General features: G+C 43.9%; 9 non-coding genes and 17 pseudogenes across 9 annotated transcripts; all 26 read right to left on the minus strand.

The window, feature by feature from the left end:
- Positions 1 to 149: 149 nt before the first annotated feature.
- Positions 150 to 267, minus strand: LOC140019983 (5S ribosomal RNA; annotated as a pseudogene).
- Positions 268 to 678: 411 nt separating this feature from the next.
- Positions 679 to 797, minus strand: LOC140018973 (5S ribosomal RNA). Its single transcript, XR_011824575.1, has one exon. It is a non-coding gene; the product is annotated as a 5S ribosomal RNA (ribosomal RNA).
- A 926-nt stretch (positions 798 to 1723) lies between these two features.
- Positions 1724 to 1841, minus strand: LOC140020429 (5S ribosomal RNA; annotated as a pseudogene).
- A 925-nt stretch (positions 1842 to 2766) lies between these two features.
- On the minus strand, positions 2767 to 2884 carry LOC140019623 (5S ribosomal RNA; annotated as a pseudogene).
- A 411-nt stretch (positions 2885 to 3295) lies between these two features.
- On the minus strand, positions 3296 to 3414 carry LOC140018142 (5S ribosomal RNA). Its single transcript, XR_011824444.1, has one exon. It is a non-coding gene; the product is annotated as a 5S ribosomal RNA (ribosomal RNA).
- A 927-nt stretch (positions 3415 to 4341) lies between these two features.
- LOC140018210 (5S ribosomal RNA) lies at positions 4342 to 4459 on the minus strand (annotated as a pseudogene).
- Positions 4460 to 5385: 926 nt separating this feature from the next.
- On the minus strand, positions 5386 to 5503 carry LOC140020674 (5S ribosomal RNA; annotated as a pseudogene).
- A 411-nt stretch (positions 5504 to 5914) lies between these two features.
- On the minus strand, positions 5915 to 6033 carry LOC140018984 (5S ribosomal RNA). Its single transcript, XR_011824576.1, has one exon. It is a non-coding gene; the product is annotated as a 5S ribosomal RNA (ribosomal RNA).
- Positions 6034 to 6959: 926 nt separating this feature from the next.
- Positions 6960 to 7077, minus strand: LOC140019624 (5S ribosomal RNA; annotated as a pseudogene).
- A 411-nt stretch (positions 7078 to 7488) lies between these two features.
- Positions 7489 to 7607, minus strand: LOC140018995 (5S ribosomal RNA). Its single transcript, XR_011824577.1, has one exon. It is a non-coding gene; the product is annotated as a 5S ribosomal RNA (ribosomal RNA).
- A 926-nt stretch (positions 7608 to 8533) lies between these two features.
- Positions 8534 to 8651, minus strand: LOC140020430 (5S ribosomal RNA; annotated as a pseudogene).
- Positions 8652 to 9576: 925 nt separating this feature from the next.
- Positions 9577 to 9694, minus strand: LOC140019268 (5S ribosomal RNA; annotated as a pseudogene).
- Positions 9695 to 10105: 411 nt separating this feature from the next.
- On the minus strand, positions 10106 to 10224 carry LOC140018143 (5S ribosomal RNA). The gene has a single exon (XR_011824445.1). It is a non-coding gene; the product is annotated as a 5S ribosomal RNA (ribosomal RNA).
- A 927-nt stretch (positions 10225 to 11151) lies between these two features.
- On the minus strand, positions 11152 to 11269 carry LOC140018707 (5S ribosomal RNA; annotated as a pseudogene).
- Positions 11270 to 12188: 919 nt separating this feature from the next.
- Positions 12189 to 12312, minus strand: LOC140020054 (5S ribosomal RNA; annotated as a pseudogene).
- A 926-nt stretch (positions 12313 to 13238) lies between these two features.
- Positions 13239 to 13356, minus strand: LOC140018236 (5S ribosomal RNA; annotated as a pseudogene).
- Positions 13357 to 14283: 927 nt separating this feature from the next.
- LOC140018237 (5S ribosomal RNA) lies at positions 14284 to 14401 on the minus strand (annotated as a pseudogene).
- A 927-nt stretch (positions 14402 to 15328) lies between these two features.
- LOC140018708 (5S ribosomal RNA) lies at positions 15329 to 15446 on the minus strand (annotated as a pseudogene).
- A 411-nt stretch (positions 15447 to 15857) lies between these two features.
- LOC140017547 (5S ribosomal RNA) lies at positions 15858 to 15976 on the minus strand. Its single transcript, XR_011823855.1, has one exon. It is a non-coding gene; the product is annotated as a 5S ribosomal RNA (ribosomal RNA).
- A 926-nt stretch (positions 15977 to 16902) lies between these two features.
- LOC140019625 (5S ribosomal RNA) lies at positions 16903 to 17020 on the minus strand (annotated as a pseudogene).
- A 411-nt stretch (positions 17021 to 17431) lies between these two features.
- Positions 17432 to 17550, minus strand: LOC140019007 (5S ribosomal RNA). The gene has a single exon (XR_011824579.1). It is a non-coding gene; the product is annotated as a 5S ribosomal RNA (ribosomal RNA).
- Positions 17551 to 18477: 927 nt separating this feature from the next.
- On the minus strand, positions 18478 to 18595 carry LOC140018238 (5S ribosomal RNA; annotated as a pseudogene).
- Positions 18596 to 19522: 927 nt separating this feature from the next.
- Positions 19523 to 19640, minus strand: LOC140018709 (5S ribosomal RNA; annotated as a pseudogene).
- A 411-nt stretch (positions 19641 to 20051) lies between these two features.
- LOC140017548 (5S ribosomal RNA) lies at positions 20052 to 20170 on the minus strand. The gene has a single exon (XR_011823856.1). It is a non-coding gene; the product is annotated as a 5S ribosomal RNA (ribosomal RNA).
- Positions 20171 to 21096: 926 nt separating this feature from the next.
- LOC140019626 (5S ribosomal RNA) lies at positions 21097 to 21214 on the minus strand (annotated as a pseudogene).
- A 411-nt stretch (positions 21215 to 21625) lies between these two features.
- LOC140019019 (5S ribosomal RNA) lies at positions 21626 to 21744 on the minus strand. The gene has a single exon (XR_011824580.1). It is a non-coding gene; the product is annotated as a 5S ribosomal RNA (ribosomal RNA).
- Positions 21745 to 22568: the final 824 nt, after the last annotated feature.

Here is a 22568-nt window from a genome sequence, read left to right on the forward strand (position 1 = left end):
TCCGGATCCGGGTCTAATACGGGTCGGAATACTATATTCCGTATCCGACCCATTTTTTTGTTTGAAAAAACGGATCCGGATCCGGATAACGGAATTAAATCCCTACCCATACCCGAAAAAATTTCAGCGATCCGATCCGGATCCGGGTCTAGACCCGACCCGTTGACAGGCCTAGGGTCACCCATCCTAGTACTACTGTCGCCCAAGCACGCTTAACTTCAGAGTTCTGATGGGATCCGGTGCATTAGTGCTGGTATGATCGCACCCGCCATGTTCCTTTCGCTTTATTCTTTTAAACTGCCACGTCCTGTGAAGCAGTTTGGCTTTTCTGGACCCGAATTCATTCTAAGCGTCAATTCATGAATTTCCTCTCATCCTTTTATTTATTTACTTTTATATTTTTTTCTTGTTGCTTTGCACCTTTTTTTTCCCTCGTCGCACAACTCTCAATTATCCTGAAATTGATCCTTCACGCTTGCGCTTATACATTTGCGCCGACAACTTTGACCGACGATCCGGGCTTCGATCCAGCCGTACCGTTCCTGACTTGTCTCGCGCCTTCAGATCCGCCTTCATGCTTCGATGAGAAGCAAAATATAAAGCAATCGTTCCGACGGAGCTAAATTACTACAGCATAAAGAACGAAGGGGAAATTTGGATTTCGAAACAAAAAAGGGAGGGGTGCAACACGAGGACTTCCCAGGGGGTCACCCATCCTAGTACTACTCTCGCCCAAGCACGCTTAACTTCGGAGTTCTGATGGGATCCGGTGCATTAGTGCTGGTATGATCGCACCCGCCATGTTCCTTTCGCTTTATTCTTTTAAACTGCCCCGTCCTGTGAAGCAGTGTGGCTTTTCTGGACCCGAATTCATTTTAAGCGTCAATTCAAGAATTTCCCCTCATCCTTTTATTTATTTACTTTTACATTTTTTTCTTGTTGATTTGCACCATTTTTTTTCCCTCGTCGCGCAACTCTCAATTATCCTGAAATTGATCCTTCACGCTTGCGCTTATACATTTGCGCCGACAACTTTGACCGACGATCCGGGCTTCGATCCAGCCGTACCGTTCCTGACTTGTCTCGCGCCTTCAGATCCGCCTTCATGCTTCGATGAGAAGCAAAATATAAAGCAATCGTTCCGACGGAGCTAAATTACTACAGCATAAAGAACGAAGGGAAAATTTGGATTTCGAAACAAAAAAGGGAGGGGTGCAACACGAGGATTTCCCAGGGGGTCACCTAGGGGTGTCAACGGGCCGGGTCCGGGCCGGAATTCATTATTCCGGACCCGGACCCGGAGCCGACCCGTTTACCCGACGGGTCTTTTATTCGGTGTTCCGGATCCGGACCCGGCGAGTCTCGGATCCGGGTCGGGTCTACCCGAACAAATTTGCCAAAATTTATAATTTGTAACAAAAAAGAGAAAAAGATATATTTGTAAACAAATTTCTAGCTAATGCAAAGAAAAAACCAAATAAGAAAATAAATCAAATTGATTTTACTCAAATACATCATCCTAATCAAATTATATTGATAATATATATTTTTTATAAATTATTAAATCATTTATATCCGGATCCGGGTCTAATACGGGTCGGAATACTATATTCCGTATCCGACCCGTTTTTTTGTTTGAAAAAACGGATCCGGATCCGGATAACGGAATTAAATCCCTACCCATACCCGCAAAAATTTCAGGGATCCGATCCGGATCCGGGTGTAGACCCGACCCGTTGACCGGCCTAGGGTCACCCATCCTAGTACTACTGTCGCCCAAGCACGCTTAACTTCGAAGTTCTGATGGGATCCGGTGCATTAGTGCTGGTATGATCACACCCGCCATGTTCCTTTCGCTTTATTCTTTTAAACTGCCACGTCCTGTGAAGCAGTTTGGCTTTTCTGGACCCGAATTCATTCTAAGCGTCAATTCATGAATTTCCTCTCATCCTTTTATTTATTTATTTTTATATTTTTTTCTTGTTGCTTTGCACCTTTTTTTTCCCTCGTCGCACAACTCTCAATTATCCTGAAATTGATCCTTCACGCTTGCGCTTATGCATTTGCGCCGACAACATTGACCGACGATCCGGGCTTCGATTCAGCCGTACCGTTCCTGACTTGTCTCGCGCCTTCAGATCCGCCTTCATGCTTCGATGAGAAGCAAAATATAAAACAATCGTTCCGACGGAGCTAAATTACTACAGCATAAAGAACGAAGGGAAAATTTGGATTTCGAAACAAAAAAGGGAGGGGTGCAACACGAGGATTTCCCAGGGGGTCACCTAGGGGTGTCAACGGGCCGGGTCCGGGCCGGAATTCTTTATTCCGGACCCGGACCCGGATCCGACCCGTTTACCCGACGGGTCTTTTATTCGGTGTTCCGGATCCGGACCCGGCGAGTCTCGGATCCGTGTCGGGTCTACCCGAACAAATTTGCCAAAATTTATAATTTCTAACAAAAAAGAGAAAAAGATATATTTGTAAACTAATTTCTAGCTAATGCAAAGAAAAAACCAAATAAGAAAATAAATCAAATTGATTTTACTCAAATACATCATGCTAATCAAATTATATTGATAATATATATTTTTTATAAATTATTAAATCATTTATATCCGGATCCGGGTCTAGTACGGGTCGGAATACTATATTCCGTATCCGACCCGTTTTTTTGTTTGAAAAAACGGATCCGGATCCGGATAACGGAATTAAATCCCTACCCATACCAGCAAAAATTTCAGGGATCCGATCCGGATCCGGGTGTAGACCCGACCCGTTGACCGGCCTAGGGTCACCCATCCTAGTACTACTGTCGCCCAAGCACGCTTAACTTCGAAGTTCTGATGGGATCCGGTGCATTAGTGCTGGTATGATCGCACCCGCCATGTTCCTTTCGCTTTATTCTTTTAAACTGCCACGTCCTGTGAAGCAGTTTGGCTTTTCTGGACCCGAATTCATTCTAAGCGTCAATTCATGAATTTCCTCTCATCCTTTTATTTATTTACTTTTATATTTTTTTCTTGTTGCTTTGCACCTTTTTTTTCCCTCGTCGCACAACTCTCAATTATCCTGAAATTGATCCTTCACGCTTGCGCTTATACATTTGCGCCGACAACTTTGACCGACGATCCGGGCTTCGATCCAGCCGTACCGTTCCTGACTTGTCTCGCGCCTTCAGATCCGCCTTCATGCTTCGATAAGAAGCAAAATATAAAGCAATCGTTCCGACGGAGCTAAATTACTACAGCATAAAGAACGAAGGGGAAATTTGGATTTCGAAACAAAAAAGGGAGGGGTGCAACACGAGGACTTCCCAGGGGGTCACCCATCCTAGTACTACTGTCGCCCAAGCACGCTTAACTTCGAAGTTCTGATGGGATCCGGTGCATTAGTGCTGGTATGATCGCACCCACCATGTTCCTTTCGCTTTATTCTTTTAAACTGCCCCGTCCTGTGAAGCAGTGTGGCTTTTCTGGACCCGAATTCATTTTAAGCGTCAATTCAAGAATTTCCCCTCATCCTTTTATTTATTTACTTTTACATTTTTTTCTTGTTGATTTGCACCATTTTTTTTTCCCTCGTCGCGCAACTCTCAATTATCCTGAAATTGATCCTTCACGCTTGCACTTATACATTTGCGCCGACAACTTTGACCGACGATCCGGGCTTCGATCCAGCCGTACCGTTCCTGACTTGTCTCGCGCCTTCAGATCCGCCTTCATGCTTCGATGAGAAGCAAAATATAAAGCAATCGTTCCGACGGAGCTAAATTACTACAGCATAAAGAACGAAGGGGAAATTTGGATTTCGAAACAAAAAAGGGAGGGGTGCAACACGAGGATTTCCCAGGGGGTCACCTAGGGGTGTCAACGGGCCGGGTCCGGGCCGGAATTCATTATTCCGGACCCGGACCCGGATCCGACCCGTTTACCCGACGGGTCTTTTATTCTGTGTTCCGGATCCGGACCCGGCGAGTCTCGGATCCGGGTCGGGTCTACCCGAACAAATTTGCCAAAATTTATAATTTCTAACAAAAAAGAGAAAAAAATATATTTGTAAACTAATTTCTAACTAATGCAAAGAAAAAACCAAATAAGAAAATAAATCAAATTGATTTTACTCAAATACATCATCCTAATCAAATTATATTGATAATATATATTTTTTATAAATTATTAAATCATTTATATCCGGATCCGGGTCTAATACGGGTCGGAATACTATATTCCGTATCCGACCCGTTTTTTTGTTTGAAAAAACGGATCCGGATCCGGATAACGGAATTAAATCCCTACCCATACCCGAAAAAATTTCAGCGATCCGATCCGGATCCGGGTCTAGACCCGACCCGTTGACAGGCCTAGGGTCACCCATCCTAGTACTACTCTCGCCCAAGCACGCTTAACTTCGGAGTTCTGATGGGATCCGGTGCATTAGTGCTGGTATGATCGCACCCGCCATGTTCCTTTCGCTTTATTCTTTTAAACTGCCCCGTCCTGTGAAGCAGTGTGGCTTTTCTGGACCCGAATTCATTTTAAGCGTCAATTCAAGAATTTCCCCTCATCCTTTTATTTATTTACTTTTACATTTTTTTCTTGTTGATTTGCACCATTTTTTTTCCCTCGTCGCGCAACTCTCAATTATCCTGAAATTGATCCTTCACGCTTGCGCTTATACATTTGCGCCGACAACTTTGACCGACGATCCGGGCTTCGATCCAGCCGTACCGTTCCTGACTTGTCTCGCGCCTTCAGATCCGCCTTCATGCTTCGATGAGAAGCAAAATATAAAGCAATCGTTCCGACGGAGCTAAATTACTACAGCATAAAGAACGAAGGGGAAATTTGGATTTCGAAACAAAAAAGGGAGGGGTGCAACACGAGGATTTCCCAGGGGGTCACCTAGGGGTGTCAACGGGCCGGGTCCGGGCCGGAATTCATTATTCCGGACCCGGACCCGGATCCGACCCGTTTACCCGACGGGTCTTTTATTCTGTGTTCCGGATCCGGACCCGGCGAGTCTCGGATCCGGGTCGGGTCTACCCGAACAAATTTGCCAAAATTTATAATTTCTAACAAAAAAGAGAAAAAAATATATTTGTAAACTAATTTCTAACTAATGCAAAGAAAAAACCAAATAAGAAAATAAATCAAATTGATTTTACTCAAATACATCATCCTAATCAAATTATATTGATAATATATATTTTTTATAAATTATTAAATCATTTATATCCGGATCCGGGTCTAATACGGGTCGGAATACTATATTCCGTATCCGACCCATTTTTTTGTTTGAAAAAACGGATCCGGATCCGGATAACGGAATTAAATCCCTACCCATACCCGAAAAAATTTCAGCGATCCGATCCGGATCCGGGTCTAGACCCGACCCGTTGACAGGCCTAGGGTCACCCATCCTAGTACTACTGTCGCCCAAGCACGCTTAACTTCGGAGTTCTGATGGGATTCGGTGCATTTGTGCTGGTATGATCGCACCCGCCATGTTCCTTTCGCTTTATTCTTTTAAACTGCCACGTCCTGTGAAGCAGTTTGGCTTTTCTGGACCCGAATTCATTCTAAGCGTCAATTCATGAATTTCCTCTCATCCTTTTATTTATTTACTTTTATATTTTTTTCTTGTTGCTTTGCACCTTTTTTTTCCCTCGTCGCACAACTCTCAATTATCCTGAAATTGATCCTTCACGCTTGCGCTTATACATTTGCGCCGACAACTTTGACCGACGATCCGGGCTTCGATCCAGCCGTACCGTTCCTGACTTGTCTCGCGCCTTCAGATCCGCCTTCATGCTTCGATAAGAAGCAAAATATAAAGCAATCGTTCCGACGGAGCTAAATTACTACAGCATAAAGAACGAAGGGGAAATTTGGATTTCGAAACAAAAAAGGGAGGGGTGCAACACGAGGACTTCCCAGGGGGTCACCCATCCTAGTACTACTCTCGCCCAAGCACGCTTAACTTCGGAGTTCTGATGGGATCCGGTGCATTAGTGCTGGTATGATCGCACCCACCATGTTCCTTTCGCTTTATTCTTTTAAACTGCCCCGTCCTGTGAAGCAGTGTGGCTTTTCTGGACCCGAATTCATTTTAAGCGTCAATTCAAGAATTTCCCCTCATCCTTTTATTTATTTACTTTTACATTTTTTTCTTGTTGATTTGCACCATTTTTTTTCCCTCGTCGCGCAACTCTCAATTATCCTGAAATTGATCCTTCACGCTTGCACTTATACATTTGCGCCGACAACTTTGACCGACGATCCGGGCTTCGATCCAGCCGTACCGTTCCTGACTTGTCTCGCGCCTTCAGATCCGCCTTCATGCTTCGATGAGAAGCAAAATATAAAGCAATCGTTCCGACGGAGCTAAATTACTACAGCATAAAGAACGAAGGGGAAATTTGGATTTCGAAACAAAAAAGGGAGGGGTGCAACACGAGGATTTCCCAGGCGGTCACCTAGGGGTGTCAACGGGCCGGGTCCGGGCCGGAATTCATTATTCCGGACCCGGACCCGGATCCGACCCGTTTACCCGACGGGTCTTTTATTCTGTGTTCCGGATCCGGACCCGGCGAATCTCGGATCCGGGTCGGGTCTACCCGAACAAATTTGCCAAAATTTATAATTTCTAACAAAAAAGAGAAAAAAATATATTTGTAAACTAATTTCTAACTAATGCAAAGAAAAAACCAAATAAGAAAATAAATCAAATTGATTTTACTCAAATACATCATCCTAATCAAATTATATTGATAATATATATTTTTTATAAATTATTAAATCATTTATATCCGGATCCGGGTCTAGTACGGGTCGGAATACTATATTCCGTATCCGACCCGTTTTTTTGTTTGAAAAAACGGATCCGGATCCGGATAACGGAATTAAATCCCTACCCATACCCGCAAAAATTTCAGGGATCCGATCCGGATCCGGGTGTAGACCCGACCCGTTGACCGGCCTAGGGTCACCCATCCTAGTACTACTGTCGCCCAAGCACGCTTAACTTCGAAGTTCTGATGGGATCCGGTGCATTAGTGCTGGTATGATCGCACCCGCCATGTTCCTTTCGCTTTATTCTTTTAAACTGCCACGTCCTGTGAAGCAGTTTGGCTTTTCTGGACCCGAATTCATTCTAAGCGTCAATTCATGAATTTCCTCTCATCCTTTTATTTATTTACTTTTATATTTTTTTCTTGTTGCTTTGCACCTTTTTTTTCCCTCGTCGCACAACTCTCAATTATCCTGAAATTGATCCTTCACGCTTGCGCTTATACATTTGCGCCGACAACTTTGACCGACGATCCGGGCTTCGATCCAGCCGTACCGTTCCTGACTTGTCTCGCGCCTTCAGATCCGCCTTCATGCTTCGATGAGAAACAAAATATAAAGCAATCGTTCCGACGGAGCTAAATTACTACAGCATAAAGAACGAAGGGGAAATTTGGATTTCGAAACAAAAAAGGGAGGGGTGCAACACGAGGACTTCCCAGGGGGTCACCCATCCTAGTACTACTCTCGCCCAAGCACGCTTAACTTCGGAGTTCTGATGGGATCCGGTGCATTAGTGCTGGTATGATCGCACCCGCCATGTTCCTTTCGCTTTATTCTTTTAAACTGCCCCGTCCTGTGAAGCAGTGTGGCTTTTCTGGACCCGAATTCATTTTAAGCGTCAATTCAAGAATTTCCCCTCATCCTTTTATTTATTTACTTTTACATTTTTTTCTTGTTGATTTGCACCATTTTTTTTCCCTCGTCGCGCAACTCTCAATTATCCTGAAATTGATCCTTCACGCTTGCGCTTATACATTTGCGCCGACAACTTTGACCGACGATCCGGGCTTCGATCCAGCCGTACCGTTCCTGACTTGTCTCGCGCCTTCAGATCCGCCTTCATGCTTCGATGAGAAGCAAAATATAAAGCAATCGTTCCGACGGAGCTAAATTACTACAGCATAAAGAACGAAGGGAAAATTTGGATTTCGAAACAAAAAAGGGAGGGGTGCAACACGAGGATTTCCCAGGGGGTCACCTAGGGGTGTCAACGGGCCGGGTCCGGGCCGGAATTCATTATTCCGGACCCGGACCCGGAGCCGACCCGTTTACCCGACGGGTCTTTTATTCGGTGTTCCGGATCCGGACCCGGCGAGTCTCGGATCCGGGTCGGGTCTACCCGAACAAATTTGCCAAAATTTATAATTTGTAACAAAAAAGAGAAAAAGATATATTTGTAAACAAATTTCTAGCTAATGCAAAGAAAAAACCAAATAAGAAAATAAATCAAATTGATTTTACTCAAATACATCATCCTAATCAAATTATATTGATAATATATATTTTTTATAAATTATTAAATCATTTATATCCGGATCCGGGTCTAATACGGGTCGGAATACTATATTCCGTATCCGACCCGTTTTTTTGTTTGAAAAAACGGATCCGGATCCGGATAACGGAATTAAATCCCTACCCATACCCGCAAAAATTTCAGGGATCCGATCCGGATCCGGGTGTAGACCCGACCCGTTGACCGGCCTAGGGTCACCCATCCTAGTACTACTGTCGCCCAAGCACGCTTAACTTCGAAGTTCTGATGGGATCCGGTGCATTAGTGCTGGTATGATCACACCCGCCATGTTCCTTTCGCTTTATTCTTTTAAACTGCCACGTCCTGTGAAGCAGTTTGGCTTTTCTGGACCCGAATTCATTCTAAGCGTCAATTCATGAATTTCCTCTCATCCTTTTATTTATTTATTTTTATATTTTTTTCTTGTTGCTTTGCACCTTTTTTTTCCCTCGTCGCACAACTCTCAATTATCCTGAAATTGATCCTTCACGCTTGCGCTTATGCATTTGCGCCGACAACATTGACCGACGATCCGGGCTTCGATTCAGCCGTACCGTTCCTGACTTGTCTCGCGCCTTCAGATCCGCCTTCATGCTTCGATGAGAAGCAAAATATAAAACAATCGTTCCGACGGAGCTAAATTACTACAGCATAAAGAACGAAGGGAAAATTTGGATTTCGAAACAAAAAAGGGAGGGGTGCAACACGAGGATTTCCCAGGGGGTCACCTAGGGGTGTCAACGGGCCGGGTCCGGGCCGGAATTCTTTATTCCGGACCCGGACCCGGATCTGACCCGTTTACCCGACGGGTCTTTTATTCGGTGTTCCGGATCCGGACCCGGCGAGTCTCGGATCCGGGTCGGGTCTACCCGAACAAATTTGCCAAAATTTATAATTTCTAACAAAAAAGAGAAAAAGATATATTTGTAAACTAATTTCTAGCTAATGCAAAGAAAAAACCAAATAAGAAAATAAATCAAATTGATTTTACTCAAATACATCATGCTAATCAAATTATATTGATAATATATATTTTTTATAAATTATTAAATCATTTATATCCGGATCCGGGTCTAGTACGGGTCGGAATACTATATTCCGTATCCGACCCGTTTTTTTGTTTGAAAAAACGGATCCGGATCCGGATAACGGAATTAAATCCCTACCCATACCAGCAAAAATTTCAGGGATCCGATCCGGATCCGGGTGTAGACCCGACCCGTTAACCGGCCTAGGGTCACCCATCCTAGTACTACTGTCGCCCAAGCACGCTTAACTTCGAAGTTCTGATGGGATCCGGTGCATTAGTGCTGGTATGATCGCACCCGCCATGTTCCTTTCGCTTTATTCTTTTAAACTGCCACGTCCTGTGAAGCAGTTTGGCTTTTCTGGACCCGAATTCATTCTAAGCGTCAATTCATGAATTTCCTCTCATCCTTTTATTTATTTACTTTTATATTTTTTTCTTGTTGCTTTGCACCTTTTTTTTCCCTCGTCGCACAACTCTCAATTATCCTGAAATTGATCCTTCACGCTTGCGCTTATACATTTGCGCCGACAACTTTGACCGACGATCCGGGCTTCGATCCAGCCGTACCGTTCCTGACTTGTCTCGCGCCTTCAGATCCGCCTTCATGCTTCGATAAGAAGCAAAATATAAAGCAATCGTTCCGACGGAGCTAAATTACTACAGCATAAAGAACGAAGGGGAAATTTGGATTTCGAAACAAAAAAGGGAGGGGTGCAACACGAGGACTTCCCAGGGGGTCACCCATCCTAGTACTACTGTCGCCCAAGCACGCTTAACTTCGAAGTTCTGATGGGATCCGGTGCATTAGTGCTGGTATGATCGCACCCACCATGTTCCTTTCGCTTTATTCTTTTAAACTGCCCCGTCCTGTGAAGCAGTGTGGCTTTTCTGGACCCGAATTCATTTTAAGCGTCAATTCAAGAATTTCCCCTCATCCTTTTATTTATTTACTTTTACATTTTTTTCTTGTTGATTTGCACCATTTTTTTTTCCCTCGTCGCGCAACTCTCAATTATCCTGAAATTGATCCTTCACGCTTGCACTTATACATTTGCGCCGACAACTTTGACCGACGATCCGGGCTTCGATCCAGCCGTACCGTTCCTGACTTGTCTCGCGCCTTCAGATCCGCCTTCATGCTTCGATGAGAAGCAAAATATAAAGCAATCGTTCCGACGGAGCTAAATTACTACAGCATAAAGAACGAAGGGGAAATTTGGATTTCGAAACAAAAAAGGGAGGGGTGCAACACGAGGATTTCCCAGGGGGTCACCTAGGGGTGTCAACGGGCCGGGTCCGGGCCGGAATTCATTATTCCGGACCCGGACCCGGATCCGACCCGTTTACCCGACGGGTCTTTTATTCTGTGTTCCGGATCCGGACCCGGCGAGTCTCGGATCCGGGTCGGGTCTACCCGAACAAATTTGCCAAAATTTATAATTTCTAACAAAAAAGAGAAAAAAATATATTTGTAAACTAATTTCTAACTAATGCAAAGAAAAAACCAAATAAGAAAATAAATCAAATTGATTTTACTCAAATACATCATCCTAATCAAATTATATTGATAATATATATTTTTTATAAATTATTAAATCATTTATATCCGGATCCGGGTCTAATACGGGTCGGAATACTATATTCCGTATCCGACCCGTTTTTTTGTTTGAAAAAACGGATCCGGATCCGGATAACGGAATTAAATCCCTACCCATACCCGAAAAAATTTCAGCGATCCGATCCGGATCCGGGTCTAGACCCGACCCGTTGACAGGCCTAGGGTCACCCATCCTAGTACTACTGTCGCCCAAGCACGCTTAACTTCGGAGTTCTGATGGGATCCGGTGCATTAGTGCTGGTATGATCGCACCCGCCATGTTCCTTTCGCTTTATTCTTTTAAACTGCCACGTCCTGTGAAGCAGTTTGGCTTTTCTGGACCCGAATTCATTCTAAGCGTCAATTCATGAATTTCCTCTCATCCTTTTATTTATTTACTTTTATATTTTTTTCTTGTTGCTTTGCACCTTTTTTTTCCCTCGTCGCACAACTCTCAATTATCCTGAAATTGATCCTTCACGCTTGCGCTTATACATTTGCGCCGACAACTTTGACCGACGATCCGGGCTTCGATCCAGCCGTACCGTTCCTGACTTGTCTCGCGCCTTCAGATCCGCCTTCATGCTTCGATGAGAAGCAAAATATAAAGCAATCGTTCCGACGGAGCTAAATTACTACAGCATAAAGAACGAAGGGGAAATTTGGATTTCGAAACAAAAAAGGGAGGGGTGCAACACGAGGATTTCCCAGGGGGTCACCTAGGGGTGTCAACGGGCCGGGTCCGGGCCGGAATTCATTATTCCGGACCCGGACCCGGATCCGACCCGTTTACCCGACGGGTCTTTTATTCTGTGTTCCGGATCCGGACCCGGCGAGTCTCGGATCCGGGTCGGGTCTACCCGAACAAATTTGCCAAAATTTATAATTTCTAACAAAAAAGAGAAAAAGATATATTTGTAAACAAATTTCTAGCTAATGCAAAGAAAAAACCAAATAAGAAAATAAATCAAATTGATTTTACTCAAATACATCATCCTAATCAAATTATATTGATAATATATATTTTTTATAAATTATTAAATCATTTATATCCGGATCCGGGTCTAATACGGGTCGGAATACTATATTCCGTATCCGACCCGTTTTTTTGTTTGAAAAAACGGATCCGGATCCGGATAACGGAATTAAATCCCTACCCATACCCGCAAAAATTTCAGGGATCCGATCCGGATCCGGGTGTAGACCCGACCCGTTGACAGGCCTAGGGTCACCCATCCTAGTACTACTGTCGCCCAAGCACGCTTAACTTCGAAGTTCTGATGGGATCCGGTGCATTAGTGCTGGTATGATCGCACCCGCCATGTTCCTTTCGCTTTATTCTTTTAAACTGCCACGTCCTGTGAAGCAGTTTGGCTTTTCTGGACCCGAATTCATTCTAAGCGTCAATTCATGAATTTCCTCTCATCCTTTTATTTATTTATTTTTATATTTTTTTCTTGTTGATTTGCACCATTTTTTTTCCCTCGTCGCGCAACTCTCAATTATCCTGAAATTGATCCTTCACGCTTGCGCTTATACATTTGCGCCGACAACTTTGACCGACGATCCGGGCTTCGATCCAGCCGTACCGTTCCTGACTTGTCTCGCGCCTTCAGATCCGCCTTCATGCTTCGATGAGAAGCAAAATATAAAGCAATCGTTCCGACGGAGCTAAATTACTACAGCATAAAGAACGAAGGGAAAATTTGGATTTCGAAACAAAAAAGGGAGGGGTGCAACACGAGGATTTCCCAGGGGGTCACCTAGGGGTGTCAACGGGCCGGGTCCGGGCCGGAATTCATTATTCCGGACCCGGACCCGGAGCCGACCCGTTTACCCGACGGGTCTTTTATTCGGTGTTCCGGATCCGGACCCGGCGAGTCTCGGATCCGGGTCGGGTCTACCCGAACAAATTTGCCAAAATTTATAATTTGTAACAAAAAAGAGAAAAAGATATATTTGTAAACAAATTTCTAGCTAATGCAAAGAAAAAACCAAATAAGAAAATAAATCAAATTGATTTTACTCAAATACATCATCCTAATCAAATTATATTGATAATATATATTTTTTATAAATTATTAAATCATTTATATCCGGATCCGGGTCTAGTACGGGTCGGAATACTATATTCCGTATCCGACCCGTTTTTTTGTTTGAAAAAACGGATCCGGATCCGGATAACGGAATTAAATCCCTACCCATACCCGCAAAAATTTCAGGGATCCGATCCGGATCCGGGTGTAGACCCGACCCGTTGACCGGCCTAGGGTCACCCATCCTAGTACTACTGTCGCCCAAGCACGCTTAACTTCGGAGTTCTGATGGGATCCGGTGCATTAGTGCTGGTATGATCGCACCCGCCATGTTCCTTTCGCTTTATTCTTTTAAACTGCCACGTCCTGTGAAGCAGTGTGGCTTTTCTGGACCCGAATTCATTTTAAGCGTCAATTCAAGAATTTCCCCTCATCCTTTTATTTATTTACTTTTACATTTTTTTCTTGTTGATTTGCACCATTTTTTTTTCCCTCGTCGCGCAACTCTCAATTATCCTGAAATTGATCCTTCACGCTTGCACTTATACATTTGCGCCGACAACTTTGACCGACGATCCGGGCTTCGATCCAGCCGTACCGTTCCTGACTTGTCTCGCGCCTTCAGATCCGCCTTCATGCTTCGATGAGAAGCAAAATATAAAGCAATCGTTCCGACGGAGCTAAATTACTACAGCATAAAGAACGAAGGGGAAATTTGGATTTCGAAACAAAAAAGGGAGGGGTGCAACACGAGGATTTCCCAGGGGGTCACCTAGGGGTGTCAACGGGCCGGGTCCGGGCCGGAATTCATTATTCCGGACCCGGACCCGGATCCGACCCGTTTACCCGACGGGTCTTTTATTCTGTGTTCCGGATCCGGACCCGGCGAGTCTCGGATCCGGGTCGGGTCTACCCGAACAAATTTGCCAAAATTTATAATTTCTAACAAAAAAGAGAAAAAAATATATTTGTAAACTAATTTCTAACTAATGCAAAGAAAAAACCAAATAAGAAAATAAATCAAATTGATTTTACTCAAATACATCATCCTAATCAAATTATATTGATAATATATATTTTTTATAAATTATTAAATCATTTATATCCGGATCCGGGTCTAGTACGGGTCGGAATACTATATTCCGTATCCGACCCGTTTTTTTGTTTGAAAAAACGGATCCGGATCCGGATAACGGAATTAAATCCCTACCCATACCCGCAAAAATTTCAGGGATCCGATCCGGATCCGGGTGTAGACCCGACCCGTTGACCGGCCTAGGGTCACCCATCCTAGTACTACTGTCGCCCAAGCACGCTTAACTTCGGAGTTCTGATGGGATCCGGTGCATTAGTGCTGGTATGATCGCACCCGCCATGTTCCTTTCGCTTTATTCTTTTAAACTGCCACGTCCTGTGAAGCAGTGTGGCTTTTCTGGACCCGAATTCATTTTAAGCGTCAATTCAAGAATTTCCCCTCATCCTTTTATTTATTTACTTTTACATTTTTTTCTTGTTGATTTGCACCATTTTTTTTTCCCTCGTCGCGCAACTCTCAATTATCCTGAAATTGATCCTTCACGCTTGCACTTATACATTTGCGCCGACAACTTTGACCGACGATCCGGGCTTCGATCCAGCCGTACCGTTCCTGACTTGTCTCGCGCCTTCAGATCCGCCTTCATGCTTCGATGAGAAGCAAAATATAAAGCAATCGTTCCGACGGAGCTAAATTACTACAGCATAAAGAACGAAGGGGAAATTTGGATTTCGAAACAAAAAAGGGAGGGGTGCAACACGAGGATTTCCCAGGGGGTCACCTAGGGGTGTCAACGGGCCGGGTCCGGGCCGGAATTCATTATTCCGGACCCGGACCCGGATCCGACCCGTTTACCCGACGGGTCTTTTATTCTGTGTTCCGGATCCGGACCCGGCGAGTCTCGGATCCGGGTCGGGTCTACCCGAACAAATTTGCCAAAATTTATAATTTCTAACAAAAAAGAGAAAAAGATATATTTGTAAACAAATTTCTAGCTAATGCAAAGAAAAAACCAAATAAGAAAATAAATCAAATTGATTTTACTCAAATACATCATCCTAATCAAATTATATTGATAATATATATTTTTTATAAATTATTAAATCATTTATATCCGGATCCGGGTCTAATACGGGTCGGAATACTATATTCCGTATCCGACCCATTTTTTTGTTTGAAAAAACGGATCCGGATCCGGATAACGGAATTAAATCCCTACCCATACCCGAAAAAATTTCAGCGATCCGATCCGGATCCGGGTCTAGACCCGACCCGTTGACAGGCCTAGGGTCACCCATCCTAGTACTACTGTCGCCCAAGCACGCTTAACTTCGGAGTTCTGATGGGATCCGGTGCATTAGTGCTGGTATGATCGCACCCGCCATGTTCCTTTCGCTTTATTCTTTTAAACTGCCACGTCCTGTGAAGCAGTTTGGCTTTTCTGGACCCGAATTCATTCTAAGCGTCAATTCATGAATTTCCTCTCATCCTTTTATTTATTTACTTTTATATTTTTTTCTTGTTGCTTTGCACCTTTTTTTTCCCTCGTCGCACAACTCTCAATTATCCTGAAATTGATCCTTCACGCTTGCGCTTATACATTTGCGCCGACAACTTTGACCGACGATCCGGGCTTCGATCCAGCCGTACCGTTCCTGACTTGTCTCGCGCCTTCAGATCCGCCTTCATGCTTCGATAAGAAGCAAAATATAAAGCAATCGTTCCGACGGAGCTAAATTACTACAGCATAAAGAACGAAGGGGAAATTTGGATTTCGAAACAAAAAAGGGAGGGGTGCAACACGAGGACTTCCCAGGGGGTCACCCATCCTAGTACTACTCTCGCCCAAGCACGCTTAACTTCGGAGTTCTGATGGGATCCGGTGCATTAGTGCTGGTATGATCACACCCACCATGTTCCTTTCGCTTTATTCTTTTAAACTGCCCCGTCCTGTGAAGCAGTGTGGCTTTTCTGGACCCGAATTCATTTTAAGCGTCAATTCAAGAATTTCCCCTCATCCTTTTATTTATTTACTTTTACATTTTTTTCTTGTTGATTTGCACCATTTTTTTTCCCTCGTCGCGCAACTCTCAATTATCCTGAAATTGATCCTTCACGCTTGCACTTATACATTTGCGCCGACAACTTTGACCGACGATCCGGGCTTCGATCCAGCCGTACCGTTCCTGACTTGTCTCGCGCCTTCAGATCCGCCTTCATGCTTCGATGAGAAGCAAAATATAAAGCAATCGTTCCGACGGAGCTAAATTACTACAGCATAAAGAACGAAGGGGAAATTTGGATTTCGAAACAAAAAAGGGAGGGGTGCAACACGAGGATTTCCCAGGCGGTCACCTAGGGGTGTCAACGGGCCGGGTCCGGGCCGGAATTCATTATTCCGGACCCGGACCCGGATCCGACCCGTTTACCCGACGGGTCTTTTATTCTGTGTTCCGGATCCGGACCCGGCGAATCTCGGATCCGGGTCGGGTCTACCCGAACAAATTTGCCAAAATTTATAATTTCTAACAAAAAAGAGAAAAAAATATATTTGTAAACTAATTTCTAACTAATGCAAAGAAAAAACCAAATAAGAAAATAAATCAAATTGATTTTACTCAAATACATCATCCTAATCAAATTATATTGATAATATATATTTTTTATAAATTATTAAATCATTTATATCCGGATCCGGGTCTAGTACGGGTCGGAATACTATATTCCGTATCCGACCCGTTTTTTTGTTTGAAAAAACCGATCCGGATCCGGATAACGGAATTAAATCCCTACCCATACCCGCAAAAATTTCAGGGATCCGATCCGGATCCGGGTGTAGACCCGACCCGTTGACCGGCCTAGGGTCACCCATCCTAGTACTACTGTCGCCCAAGCACGCTTAACTTCGAAGTTCTGATGGGATCCGGTGCATTAGTGCTGGTATGATCGCACCCGCCATGTTCCTTTCGCTTTATTCTTTTAAACTGCCACGTCCTGTGAAGCAGTTTGGCTTTTCTGGACCCGAATTCATTCTAAGCGTCAATTCATGAATTTCCTCTCATCCTTTTATTTATTTACTTTTATATTTTTTTCTTGTTGCTTTGCACCTTTTTTTTCCCTCGTCGCACAACTCTCAATTATCCTGAAATTGATCCTTCACGCTTGCGCTTATACATTTGCGCCGACAACTTTGACCGACGATCCGGGCTTCGATCCAGCCGTACCGTTCCTGACTTGTCTCGCGCCTTCAGATCCGCCTTCATGCTTCGATGAGAAGCAAAATATAAAGCAATCGTTCCGACGGAGCTAAATTACTACAGCATAAAGAACGAAGGGGAAATTTGGATTTCGAAACAAAAAAGGGAGGGGTGCAACACGAGGACTTCCCAGGGGGTCACCCATCCTAGTACTACTCTCGCCCAAGCACGCTTAACTTCGGAGTTCTGATGGGATCCGGTGCATTAGTGCTGGTATGATCGCACCCACCATGTTCCTTTCGCTTTATTCTTTTAAACTGCCCCGTCCTGTGAAGCAGTGTGGCTTTTCTGGACCCGAATTCATTTTAAGCGTCAATTCAAGAATTTCCCCTCATCCTTTTATTTATTTACTTTTACATTTTTTTCTTGTTGATTTGCACCATTTTTTTTTCCCTCGTCGCGCAACTCTCAATTATCCTGAAATTGATCCTTCACGCTTGCACTTATACATTTGCGCCGACAACTTTGACCGACGATCCGGGCTTCGATCCAGCCGTACCGTTCCTGACTTGTCTCGCGCCTTCAGATCCGCCTTCATGCTTCGATGAGAAGCAAAATATAAAGCAATCGTTCCGACGGAGCTAAATTACTACAGCATAAAGAACGAAGGGGAAATTTGGATTTCGAAACAAAAAAGGGAGGGGTGCAACACGAGGATTTCCCAGGGGGTCACCTAGGGGTGTCAACGGGCCGGGTCCGGGCCGGAATTCATTATTCCGGACCCGGACCCGGATCCGACCCGTTTACCCGACGGGTCTTTTATTCTGTGTTCCGGATCCGGACCCGGCGAGTCTCGGATCCGGGTCGGGTCTACCCGAACAAATTTGCCAAAATTTATAATTTCTAACAAAAAAGAGAAAAAAATATATTTGTAAACTAATTTCTAACTAATGCAAAGAAAAAACCAAATAAGAAAATAAATCAAATTGATTTTACTCAAATACATCATCCTAATCAAATTATATTGATAATATATATTTTTTATAAATTATTAAATCATTTATATCCGGATCCGGGTCTAGTACGGGTCGGAATACTATATTCCGTATCCGACCCGTTTTTTTGTTTGAAAAAACGGATCCGGATCCGGATAACGGAATTAAATCCCTACCCATACCCGCAAAAATTTCAGGGATCCGATCCGGATCCGGGTGTAGACCCGACCCGTTGACCGGCCTAGGGTCACCCATCCTAGTACTACTGTCGCCCAAGCACGCTTAACTTCGGAGTTCTGATGGGATCCGGTGCATTAGTGCTGGTATGATCGCACCCGCCATGTTCCTTTCGCTTTATTCTTTTAAACTGCCACGTCCTGTGAAGCAGTGTGGCTTTTCTGGACCCGAATTCATTTTAAGCGTCAATTCAAGAATTTCCCCTCATCCTTTTATTTATTTACTTTTACATTTTTTTCTTGTTGATTTGCACCATTTTTTTTTCCCTCGTCGCGCAACTCTCAATTATCCTGAAATTGATCCTTCACGCTTGCACTTATACATTTGCGCCGACAACTTTGACCGACGATCCGGGCTTCGATCCAGCCGTACCGTTCCTGACTTGTCTCGCGCCTTCAGATCCGCCTTCATGCTTCGATGAGAAGCAAAATATAAAGCAATCGTTCCGACGGAGCTAAATTACTACAGCATAAAGAACGAAGGGGAAATTTGGATTTCGAAACAAAAAAGGGAGGGGTGCAACACGAGGATTTCCCAGGGGGTCACCTAGGGGTGTCAACGGGCCGGGTCCGGGCCGGAATTCATTATTCCGGACCCGGACCCGGATCCGACCCGTTTACCCGACGGGTCTTTTATTCTGTGTTCCGGATCCGGACCCGGCGAGTCTCGGATCCGGGTCGGGTCTACCCGAACAAATTTGCCAAAATTTATAATTTCTAACAAAAAAGAGAAAAAAATATATTTGTAAACTAATTTCTAACTAATGCAAAGAAAAAACCAAATAAGAAAATAAATCAAATTGATTTTACTCAAATACATCATCCTAATCAAATTATATTGATAATATATATTTTTTATAAATTATTAAATCATTTATATCCGGATCCGGGTCTAATACGGGTCGGAATACTATATTCCGTATCCGACCCATTTTTTTGTTTGAAAAAACGGATCCGGATCCGGATAACGGAATTAAATCCCTACCCATACCCGAAAAAATTTCAGCGATCCGATCCGGATCCGGGTCTAGACCCGACCCGTTGACAGGCCTAGGGTCACCCATCCTAGTACTACTGTCGCCCAAGCACGCTTAACTTCGGAGTTCTGATGGGATCCGGTGCATTAGTGCTGGTATGATCGCACCCGCCATGTTCCTTTCGCTTTATTCTTTTAAACTGCCACGTCCTGTGAAGCAGTTTGGCTTTTCTGGACCCGAATTCATTCTAAGCGTCAATTCATGAATTTCCTCTCATCCTTTTATTTATTTACTTTTATATTTTTTTCTTGTTGCTTTGCACCTTTTTTTTCCCTCGTCGCACAACTCTCAATTATCCTGAAATTGATCCTTCACGCTTGCGCTTATACATTTGCGCCGACAACTTTGACCGACGATCCGGGCTTCGATCCAGCCGTACCGTTCCTGACTTGTCTCGCGCCTTCAGATCCGCCTTCATGCTTCGATAAGAAGCAAAATATAAAGCAATCGTTCCGACGGAGCTAAATTACTACAGCATAAAGAACGAAGGGGAAATTTGGATTTCGAAACAAAAAAGGGAGGGGTGCAACACGAGGACTTCCCAGGGGGTCACCCATCCTAGTACTACTCTCGCCCAAGCACGCTTAACTTCGGAGTTCTGATGGGATCCGGTGCATTAGTGCTGGTATGATCACACCCACCATGTTCCTTTCGCTTTATTCTTTTAAACTGCCCCGTCCTGTGAAGCAGTGTGGCTTTTCTGGACCCGAATTCATTTTAAGCGTCAATTCAAGAATTTCCCCTCATCCTTTTATTTATTTACTTTTACATTTTTTTCTTGTTGATTTGCACCATTTTTTTTCCCTCGTCGCGCAACTCTCAATTATCCTGAAATTGATCCTTCACGCTTGCACTTATACATTTGCGCCGACAACTTTGACCGACGATCCGGGCTTCGATCCAGCCGTACCGTTCCTGACTTGTCTCGCGCCTTCAGATCCGCCTTCATGCTTCGATGAGAAGCAAAATATAAAGCAATCGTTCCGACGGAGCTAAATTACTACAGCATAAAGAACGAAGGGGAAATTTGGATTTCGAAACAAAAAAGGGAGGGGTGCAACACGAGGATTTCCCAGGCGGTCACCTAGGGGTGTCAACGGGCCGGGTCCGGGCCGGAATTCATTATTCCGGACCCGGACCCGGATCCGACCCGTTTACCCGACGGGTCTTTTATTCTGTGTTCCGGATCCGGACCCGGCGAATCTCGGATCCGGGTCGGGTCTACCCGAACAAATTTGCCAAAATTTATAATTTCTAACAAAAAAGAGAAAAAAATATATTTGTAAACTAATTTCTAACTAATGCAAAGAAAAAACCAAATAAGAAAATAAATCAAATTGATTTTACTCAAATACATCATCCTAATCAAATTATATTGATAATATATATTTTTTATAAATTATTAAATCATTTATATCCGGATCCGGGTCTAGTACGGGTCGGAATACTATATTCCGTATCCGACCCGTTTTTTTGTTTGAAAAAACGGATCCGGATCCGGATAACGGAATTAAATCCCTACCCATACCCGCAAAAATTTCAGGGATCCGATCCGGATCCGGGTGTAGACCCGACCCGTTGACCGGCCTAGGGTCACCCATCCTAGTACTACTGTCGCCCAAGCACGCTTAACTTCGAAGTTCTGATGGGATCCGGTGCATTAGTGCTGGTATGATCGCACCCGCCATGTTCCTTTCGCTTTATTCTTTTAAACTGCCACGTCCTGTGAAGCAGTTTGGCTTTTCTGGACCCGAATTCATTCTAAGCGTCAATTCATGAATTTCCTCTCATCCTTTTATTTATTTACTTTTATATTTTTTTCTTGTTGCTTTGCACCCTTTTTTTCCCTCGTCGCACAACTCTCAATTATCCTGAAATTGATCCTTCACGCTTGCGCTTATACATTTGCGCCGACAACTTTGACCGACGATCCGAGCTTCGATCCAGCCGTACCGTTCCTGACTTGTCTCGCGCCTTCAGATCCGCCTTCATGCTTCGATGAGAAGCAAAATATAAAGCAATCGTTCCGACGGAGCTAAATTACTACAGCATAAAGAACGAAGGGGAAATTTGGATTTCGAAACAAAAAAGGGAGGGGTGCAACACGAGGACTTCCCAGGGGGTCACCCATCCTAGTACTACTCTCGCCCAAGCACGCTTAACTTCGGAGTTCTGATGGGATCCGGTGCATTAGTGCTGGTATGATCGCACCCACCATGTTCCTTTCGCTTTATTCTTTTAAACTGCCCCGTCCTGTGAAGCAGTGTGGCTTTTCTGGACCCGAATTCATTTTAAGCGTCAATTCAAGAATTTCCCCTCATCCTTTTATTTATTTACTTTTACATTTTTTTCTTGTTGATTTGCACCATTTTTTTTTCCCTCGTCGCGCAACTCTCAATTATCCTGAAATTGATCCTTCACGCTTGCGCTTATACATTTGCGCCGACAACTTTGACCGACGATCCGGGCTTCGATCCAGCCGTACCGTTCCTGACTTGTCTCGCGCCTTCAGATTCGCTTTCATGCTTCGATGAGAAGCAAAATATAAAGCAATCGTTCCGACGGAGCTAAATTACTACAGCATAAAGAACGAAGGGGAAATTTGGATTTCGAAACAAAAAAGGGAGGGGTGCAACACGAGGATTTCCCAGGGGGTCACCTAGGGGTGTCAACGGGCCGGGTCCGGGCCGGAATTCATTATTCCGGACCCGGACCCGGATCCGACCCGTTTACCCGACGGGTCTTTTATTCTGTGTTCCGGATCCGGACCCGGCGAGTCTCGGATCCGGGTCGGGTCTACCCGAACAAATTTGCCAAAATTTATAATTTCTAACAAAAAAGAGAAAAAAATATATTTGTAAACTAATTTCTAACTAATGCAAAGAAAAAACCAAATAAGAAAATAAATCAAATTGATTTTACTCAAATACATCATCCTAATCAAATTATATTGATAATATATATTTTTTATAAATTATTAAATCATTTATATCCGGATCCGGGTCTAATACGGGTCGGAATACTATATTCCGTATCC

The sequence above is a fragment of the Coffea arabica genome, chromosome 11c, assembly GCF_036785885.1.
Source record: "Coffea arabica cultivar ET-39 chromosome 11c, Coffea Arabica ET-39 HiFi, whole genome shotgun sequence".
NCBI lineage: Eukaryota > Viridiplantae > Streptophyta > Magnoliopsida > Gentianales > Rubiaceae > Coffea > Coffea arabica.